At 35.4% G+C, this 9,553-nt stretch overlaps 1 long non-coding RNA gene across 2 annotated transcripts; it reads left to right on the top strand.

Moving 5' to 3' along the window:
• Window positions 1-724: 724 nt before the first annotated feature.
• On the top strand, window positions 725-4,182 carry LOC113293038. Of its 2 annotated transcripts, XR_003332016.1 has the most exons (7): window positions 725-1,572; window positions 1,902-1,990; window positions 2,108-2,192; window positions 2,507-2,872; window positions 3,115-3,217; window positions 3,309-3,516; window positions 3,900-4,182. It is a non-coding gene; the product is annotated as an uncharacterized LOC113293038 (long non-coding RNA). The 2 variants fall into 2 exon arrangements; XR_003332015.1 differs by having other exon boundaries at window positions 2,507-3,217.
• Window positions 4,183-9,553: the final 5,371 nt, after the last annotated feature.

Here is a 9,553-nt window from a genome sequence, read left to right on the forward strand (position 1 = left end):
ATTGAAGTCAAGAATACATTTTTCAAGAGTGTTAGGTCATGAAATCTTTAGAATTTGTATATCAATTTATTGAATGAATACAACAAAGGAAGATCTATATACGAAGATTTATTCTTATCCATTAAAGACACTCTTAAATTATTGCACCATCTTGTTGTGATCATAAACAAAGATAAATCTTTGTATTGTTCTGAATCCAACAAGTTTTGTTTCAAGTTTGATCAAATTGTACATGTTAAAAAATATTGCACACTCTATAAAAGGAAAACTGCAAAGATGATGACATCTTCTACTCTTCAAGAAACAAATTGGTTGATCACTTCAAGGAAACTAAACAGAAAAAGTACCAGTGTGATCAAAAACTCTAACTCTTTTGATTCTTCCCCAGGTACAAAGGATGACAACTACCATTCTGAGATGATTTATGAGCATCTTCTTTCTACTACACCATATTCAAGGATTAGTAACTAGAAATCGCAACAGCTTTGTAGCTGTTGCGAATTTTCTGTTGCTAATTTCAGTTGCAAAAAAATAGCAACAGCTGAAGACAGTGACTAAAATCGCAATTTCGCAACATTTTGGTTTGACACATGTGCCACTCGTGAGTATGACTAGGCACAGTTTAGACTGACTCAGTATTCAGCCAATTCATATAGAAAACTGACTCGAATATCGATTATCTTATCGAGAAGACCATTCTCTTAACTCATTCTCTTCTCTCTTTATCTCAGTTTCGAAGTAATTTGTTGACGAATCGTTCAAATGAAAACTTACGCTCTTCACACTATCCTGCAGATTTCCTATTGAAAACCTACGTTTCAACCCTAACCCTAGATTTACTCGAACAGATTTAAGGTTCCTGCTGCAGAAATTGAAATTTAGGGTTTGAGGTTATGTTTTGAGATGAACCGCTGCTTTGCTGCAAGAATCGAGATTGAATGGGTTGCGGAGAATGATGTTGGTGGTTGGATTTGAGATTGAAATTTAGGGTTTGAGATTTGTGGAGATCGAAAGTTAGGGTTGGATTTGAGATTGAAAATTAGGGTGGAAAAGATAAAAATTGAAAGTTAGGGTTTGAGATTTGTGGAGTTTGAAAGTTAGGGTTGGGTTTGAGTTTGAAAGTTGTGTGGAAAAGATAAAAATATAAAGTTCGGATTGGATTCGAGATTCTGAGATTGAATGGGTTTGCATAGACTAATATTGGTGGTTGGATTTGTAGAGTTTGAAGCTGCTTTAACTAGATTGTGCAGATGATAAAGTGGTGCTGTCATGTGAGAATTGAAGCCTATGCTGAGGAACTGAAGATGGCATTGCTGCTTGGTGTCGGTGCTACTACTAAGTGGTGGTTGTGCAATGGTTAGGACTGATTTAGGAGACAAGGAATGAGAATATTCAGAAATGCAAGTGGTGTTGTTGCTGGGATTGCAATGGTTGCACTGGAGTTGGAGATGGCTGGCGTTTGTAGAGCAATGCTTTGCAGGAAATGTGTTGTGAAACAGTTGAGTGTTGGAAATGGTTAGCTTGTAGAATGTTGCCATTGTTACTGCTTGTCTTTCTCTCCCCGTTGAAAAGGTGAATGGTTATTTCATTTATTTGTTTCTGCGATGATTTTGGTTATGTGTTTGTTTGGAATTATGAGATTTTGTGTTTCTTGACATCAATTTGGCTTGTTAGATTGAATTTTTTGTGTTCACCTTGGTGTTTAGGATATTTGTGAATTGGGGTTTGTTTGATGTGGGATAAATAACTGATTAGGTTGGTGGAACTTAACCATTTCTGAAATTTCAGTTGGTACAGACATAAGAACCTTGTATGCAACCTAATGCTTTTATATTGTTGGTTTACTTTGGGATTATGTGAACTTGTATGTCCAATTTATGAAGGGTTAAATTACTCTGCAGGTGATCCTCTTCAAACACCAAGTACACATCCTATACCTCCTCCAATGCTAAGTGTATGAGGTGATTTCTGTATTGCAGCTGCTCTACCGGTATGTATATGAATTTGTTCATACTTTCATAGACTGGAAATGGGGCATTCGTTTCATATTTCCATTCAATTGGTTAAGGTTCTTTTTTGACAAGTTCTTCATTTTCCTTTTATGAAGACAGGTAACTCATGTTGCACTTGTATTTGAAGTTCACATGGGTTGGATTAACGAGAACGATGCCATGGCTGCTACTGTACTTCAGGTTCCGCTTTTTTTCTTTCACATATGACATCCTTCTTTTATTTGTGTGAATATCATTAAAGTATTATATATTAATTTGTTTAGCTTCTCTTAGAAAGGGATAGTTGAATTTGAATTTGGCTTATATCTGATACTGAATAGTTATAAAATCAATTACACTAGGCTGATTGCCGAGGAACCCATATAAATGGTGATTGAGACTATTTCACATCTGAAAAACAGTCAAGAAGGTGTTGTTAATGATGGGATTGAGAGGAGATTACAAGTCCTAGTAATGCAATGATAGATTTGTTGTTATTAAACTCGAAATTACAGGTGAAGAAATTAAGAGAGGAGCTCAATACAACCAGGGAAAACACACCTCTGGGCACCGGGAAAACTGCACATCAAGGTGTTTGCTTAAAAGCCTGAAAGAATAGAAAAAGAGTTTTGGCATAAGCTTTAGATCAGAGTTGGGGCTATCGTGACTGCATGCTGCTAGATTCTAAGGCAAGTTTGTTTTGTCTTTGTATCGGAGAAGGCTTAATTATAATTTAAAATTGGGTTTTGTAGCTAATTCATATTCCTAAGGTTTATCATAGAAATAAGCTCCTAGTTTCCGTGCAGTATATGGATGTTTAATCATTGTTGGCATTGTGGAAATCTTGTGACTAACCTATAACATCACAAGAGGTGACTGAGGTCAGTGATTAACCTATTTCTGTCATATATTATTATCATGCTCTGTTTTTCTTGTGATCAATATTGTGGAAGTTGCTGCCAGATGGGGTCTTAGTGTGTTTAATGATTGGTTGCACTTAGTTTTCTCTATACGTTTGCTGAGATGCAAAGACTACTCAATTCTTGACCACCATATTATGTTTATTTGTCCACTTTTTAGTAGATTAGTTATTTTTTTTATGTATCCATCTTTATATTTTTAGTTTAGCGAGAATGGAGAATTGTTGCTCAAAAGTGAGGCTTCATTAACGGAAAAGCATGCATACTACTAATTACATCATAACCACAGTCTTTTGCTCCCTGGATGTAAGTTTACAAAATTACCTGGCTTACTTGGGCACTCAAAATATGCAACTGTTATCTGGACCTTTTTATTGATTTCATGTTTCCTTATCAGATAGATGCTCTTAAGTGCACGTTGGAGGAATGGTGGATTCATAAAATGCTCGGCATTATTTCAGCGTGGAGTATGTTAAAGAATTTTCCCGGACTAGGACATGTTTTAAGATTGGATCTACTCGTTTTATCGACTTATTTCAGATAGATGCTGCCTGTAATAATCTAAATGTGGCGTTGTGATAGGCTCTGTAACGGGTGGCATGAAGGTGATCTTAAAAACTTTTGTACATTTGAAATCATTGGTTTGAAATGGTTAATAATATGGAACTGATTGTTTGTAATGTAGAGCCAACGACAAGATTGACTAGAGGTCCTTGGGTGTACCTAGTTCTGCAATAATGCCTTGGGCAATGCATCATAATTATTTTGTGTATCAATTGTTTTTAAGTTGTGTACTGGTACCATGTTGGTTTGTTTAAGGTTGTGAGTTTTTGGTTAACTCAATACCCGCTGAGTAAAGTATTAACATTCATAACATGGAATATGTCTTATGAAGTTAATGCATCTATATTATGTTAGGAATGTATTTGAGTTGGATGGTGTTTCATTTCAAGACTACGTTACTAATGGGATGATTTCATTTTTGCAGTGGTTGTCGAGAAGTTGCTGACTTTGCAACTTATGCATTTGGGCCAACTATTGTGGTCACTCCTTTTGGTGCACTCAGCATTATTATCAGGCACGAAACAAGTTCATTCCCCAAGTTGTGTGCTCTTTCCTCTTCAGTTTTTGGGCTAAGTGTCATATTTTTTTGCACTGCCGCATTTGCAAAACATAGAAATATCTTATGGAAAAGAAGTCCTTTTCATTTCTAGTTTTATTTTTTTGTTCAACAATTTTCGTAAAGTACATTGTTTAGCTAAATTTGGTTCTAGAACAGAGGTATCTTGATTTTGTTGGATTAATTTGATTTTTAAATGAATGGGGAGCTATAATTTTGACCGGTCAAAACCAATATTTTTTTTACCATACAAAAAATTCGCAACTGCTTCAAGCAGTTGCGTCCACCTAATTTCGCAACAGGTTTCAACAATTGCGACTTTTAGACTTTGCAACAGGTACAAACAGTTGCGACCAAAATGTTGCAACGGAAAAGTATGCGTTGCGAAAATTTGCAACAGAGACTTTCGTAACAGAGAAAAACTGTTCGACCCCACTTTGCAACTGCCAGTTACTGTTGATATTCGCTAAATTTGGTGTAGTGACCAAACCTTTTGGTAACAAGAAAATGGATCACCCCATCATGTATATAACTTGAGGTGGGGCAAATAACTGATAAGTTATTTCTTATGTTTGTGTTTTTGGCTCTGCTTGTGATCTCTCTGTTTGTGTGTCTTATCAATGCTCTATGTAACCCACAAATACGTTGACAACGTTAAAATATTTTTATTATTATGTAGAGTTTACTCCATAATTTTGAAATTGTCTATACATGGGTAAAGCTATCAGTGGTATCATGATTGTCTCTAATATATTTTTGGTGTTCACGTATTTCATTGGGTAACACATTAAAGTATGTATGAATAAAATAATTTGTCACAAATTATAGTTAAATATTTGTCAATAAATCTCGTTGTAGCATCTATCTCTAGATAACTACTTGGTAGTTGTTCGGGAACGGTTCAAGCCTTCTCTAGCACATATGAGGTCCAGGTCCAAAAACCCTCATTATCTTCTCCAACTGTTCGTAAACGGCAAAGTGAAAAACAACTAGGGTTAAGGAACCGATTTCCTTTCTTTAGCCTTTTGTTAAAGTTTGTCCTCTATAAATCTTAGATTCAAGGTTATTCCATAAATAAGATCTTCAATTGAGGAAAGGGTCATGATATAAGGGTGTTTTCAAGTAAGTTATATCCCTAATCTTCTTCAATTTTACTATTTTTAGTAATACATATGGTAGAGAATGAGGTAATGATTATCTAAGAAAAACTCTAAGGTATCTTCTCAAGTAGAACATTATCACAAGTAGAAATGTGAATCTAGTAATCAATCTTCTTGTAGAATAGTATTTGTGAATGATGATTTTTCTAATAACAAAATTCTTTCAAGAAGATTTCTTCTTGAAAAGAAGTTGGTCAAGGATCAATTGCGTGCTACTGAACTATCTTGTTTTGAAAAGTATAATCTTAGTGACATCTTTTATGGTCATGTTGAAGGATTTGACGTTCTAACAACAGTGTTTTATGTAAATGTCCATGATGTGAATATTCAAAAATTCTCCTTTAAAACCATGATTGGAAGAAGTGTTTTTAAAGTAAATAGAGAAGTTTTGGCTACTATTACTAGTCTTCCTATGGTAGATTTTGTCTTTCCTAGACCAAGGGAAGAGAAGCCATCTTGTGAAACTATATCTCATCAACTTAGTGGAAGAAATGTTTGTTTGAAGAATTGGAAACTTCCAATCTTTCCATGGCATTAAGAGCTTTTGGAAAACTTGAAATTCCATATCCTTCCACTGTTGAAGATATGTCCTTCCACTGTTGAAAATGATCGATGGGGCCATGAATTTGCGGAATTGATGTATTTTCTTGATGTGGGAGCTCAAGGTCTTGATATATGTGGGTGGATTATACATCAAATGGCCACCATGAAGAACTATGAAGAGAAGTTAGGTTTTCCATGCCTTGTACATCGAATTTTTCAATACTTTGACATTTCTCCGATTGGATTCTCAATTGGATCTTTCACTCCCGTTCTCAAGAACTCGTACAATCATATGAGAAGTAATGATCTCAAAAGAAAAATAAGTTCATCTCCCCCCTCAATCGGTACTTGTGATCCTATTTCCTTGGAACTTTTAAACAAAATTCTTGAAAGTATTGAAAAGGTAGATAACAAGGTAAAACATGAACGCGAACAAATATGTTTACTTAGCACAAAATTCCCAAAATTAAGGATGATATGGAGAAAATTCAAGCTTCTTGGAGTGAATCGGAGAATGAAGATGATGTTTGGCTCCTTCATATGTCTTTACTAGTTAAACTCCTTATAAGAATTTTATTCTTATTGTTTAAGGAGGAACACTAGCTTTTGGAGTAGTTCTTATGTGTTACATTGGCTATTCCAAATACTATCATCTTGCATGTTTAAAGTTTATTTAATTAAATTTTATTTTGGAAGATGACTTGCAATACCTAATCTTCATGGATTATATATATGTATTGCTTATTTTCTGAGATTTGTTCTTTGTTATCATATTCAGGTGATTAGAACATATATCTCATATTTTCTCATAGGTTAAGTTCTTAACTCTTGCAAAAGAGGAGTAAACTATTTTGACAATGGCAGTTTCGATCTATCCACAATTACACTTTTGTGAAAAACTGTTACATGATTTCGTAAGATGTTTTCTAGGAATCTACGTACTTCCTTAATTGTTGTTTTGGGGTAAAAACTGATTCTGCTGGAAATGGCAAATTTGGGTGTGCCGTCATGAAACGAATCTAAACCCTAAACAAATGCACTGCACGGGAGTACTTTAGATTCGAGAGATCAATATGTACAATCCTGGCCTAAACCAAGAAATGGCCGTTCCAATCTTGCTTCGGTCATAAAATGAAGGAGAAGGGTTGATCATTAGGGAGGGAAGCGAAGAAGGTGTTGAGAGGAATGTAAACTATGAGTTATTTGGTGTTTTCTGTATACTGTGTTGATAACCGTTGTTGGTTGAAATAGGTTGATAACCTATTTATATCAGTCATAGTTACACTGTGATGGATCATGAAATTTCTGCTTCCAACGGGTCGGATTACGACCCGCTTGACAAGCTCTAACTTCCTGATACGCCACTCGAAAAATAGAGCTTTTAAAGAAATCCTACAAGCACAAGTGTCACTGGATCGGATAATCAATTTCGATCTTTATACTGTGATGATACATTGTATCTCTCGAATATTAGTTACCATTGGCCAATTGGCAATGAAGAGGAACGGCCAGTTGCCAACAAGATGAAGAGGAACGGCCAATTGCCAAAAACAAAACTAACAGACGGCCAGTTGCCAAAAATAACAGAGGGTCAATTTTCCAAAAATAAAAGGGCCAATTGTCCAAAAATAACAGAGGACCAATTGCCCAAAAATAACAGACAGCCGATTGCAGTAAATAACAGATGGCCAATTGCCAAAAAATAAGAAACGACCAGTTGCCGATTCCAACAATTTACATGACCAATTGCCAAAAATGGGAGATGGCCAGTTGCCAACTCTAATAATTAACACGGCCAGTTGCCTAAAATGAGAGATGGTAACAATCATCTCTCACTAGGTAGTATGAACAGATAATACTACAACTACCTCTTACCAATGATATACAACGCCAAAGTTGTAATCATCTCTGAATAGGTGGTGTGAACTGCGAAGCAGCGACCACTCCTTTTCAGATGATATGAACAACCTTGCGAAGTTGTGCTGAACCGCGCAGCGGCTACTACGTACCCTTTCCGTTGCTCGAAGGGATCAAGCACGACCGTAGTTCGTCATTTATTTGCTTATTTACTTTTGGTTAGATAATATGAATTGCCCATAACGGCAATAACTATCTCTTACATGATAACATCGCCAACAGTACTGTGACTACCGCTAGCAGTAGAACTGTAGAAATTTATATGCGGGCATTATTAAAATATACATGCTAATTTATAAACCAAAATGAACTTTAATGCTTAAAGAGAATTTCTAAACTAGCATGCACAAAAAGATGACTTATCTTCCATTCCCGTTCAAAACAGTCCAGGATTCATTTCTGTCCTTTGCATATAAAGCTAATTAAGTCCAATTATACATTTCATTATAAATCTTCATGATCCTTTTCAAGCACTAACAGTAGGTTAAGCAAGGAATAAACCATTTATATGATTGAACCGACCGTAACATTTCTCGGAACTTAGGCTAATCTTTTTTTAAAATCAACCAAGAAGATCTCAGTTAAGAACTACATAATGCGCTTTAAAGTCCACTTACGCCGATATATTTAGCATGCTGTAATACTCTTCTTGTATATTTAGTTTTACAAAAGGCTCGTGATAAAAAGTTAGTACCATTCAAGTACTAGAAAAATACTTAAATGCCCGAATGATGGTATGGTACGTAGTTTCTTTAAAAGAAATTCTGATAACATTTATACAAAGTGGGCAGGCATATCCTCTATAGCATAAGTCTCAAGTCTAGTACGTTCCAACTTCACAAGAAGGGTTGCAATACAAGTCCAAACGATTTCAATTTTAAACAAAATGATACACAGTGATTTCAACTCATTTTGATGATATTCACTAGTGACTGTCACTACTCAAATCATTTAGTAATGTCAGTAATCCAACACACCAAACAACAATTTCTTAAATTAAAGGAACCATAATTCAGTATATGCCAAGTACACAATAATTGGATGCTCCTACTAATTTAAGTATAGCTCCAAACTTAGGCTAAACAACATTTCTGAACTAAGTTGGTTAAGTCCAACACAGCTGAGTTCAATGAGTCTAAGCATTAAGCAGGCACTTAATGTCCCATTTTAGTCTATATACAAACGATCTCAGATTGGGAAGCTGGCCACATACACATCATTCAACAATTTAGATCCTAAGCTTTAGTTTAAGTAATCAATACAAAATCACTTCCTCAAGTTACCAACAACAAGGGACTAAATGACCAAGTAAATGACTGAACTAGAATGAAGTGTCGCAAAAGTACAACGCAAAATATGTATCAAGTGAGACCCCTTGGTCCCAACACGAGCCTTCTGCATATAAATCAACTTTCACAAAACATAGAATCAAATTTCCATTCGATCCTGCTCACACCAAACACAGTGGACACATAATAAATGCAGGTCCTAAATAAAAAATATTTCGACTAGCATTACCGCTAGTCAATAGCTACTCAAGATATTCGTAGTACCAAGATCAGAGTCTAATACAAAAGTCCTGTATCTGTCATCCACGTTTAGTCTTTATACTTGGTTTCCAAATTCCTCGCGTGACACCCACCTTTTAACTAAGGAATTTCGTTATCGAAAATGCAACAGACAGCACCAAGTTGCTATTTTATTGAAGTTCAATTAGATTTAATTAGCACTTCACCGTTTATAGCTTATGCCTAAAGCAAGAGTGAAAACCAATTCTTCTCCAAGGTCACAGTAAACACTAACTCATTTTTCAATAACAAAACCGAAACTTTGTCGGGCAATTCATCTAACACGTAAACTACAGCGGTTTAAGAATCTTGATACCTCATAACTACTAAAATT

Source organism: Papaver somniferum, chromosome 7 (assembly GCF_003573695.1).
Source record: "Papaver somniferum cultivar HN1 chromosome 7, ASM357369v1, whole genome shotgun sequence".
NCBI lineage: Eukaryota > Viridiplantae > Streptophyta > Magnoliopsida > Ranunculales > Papaveraceae > Papaver > Papaver somniferum.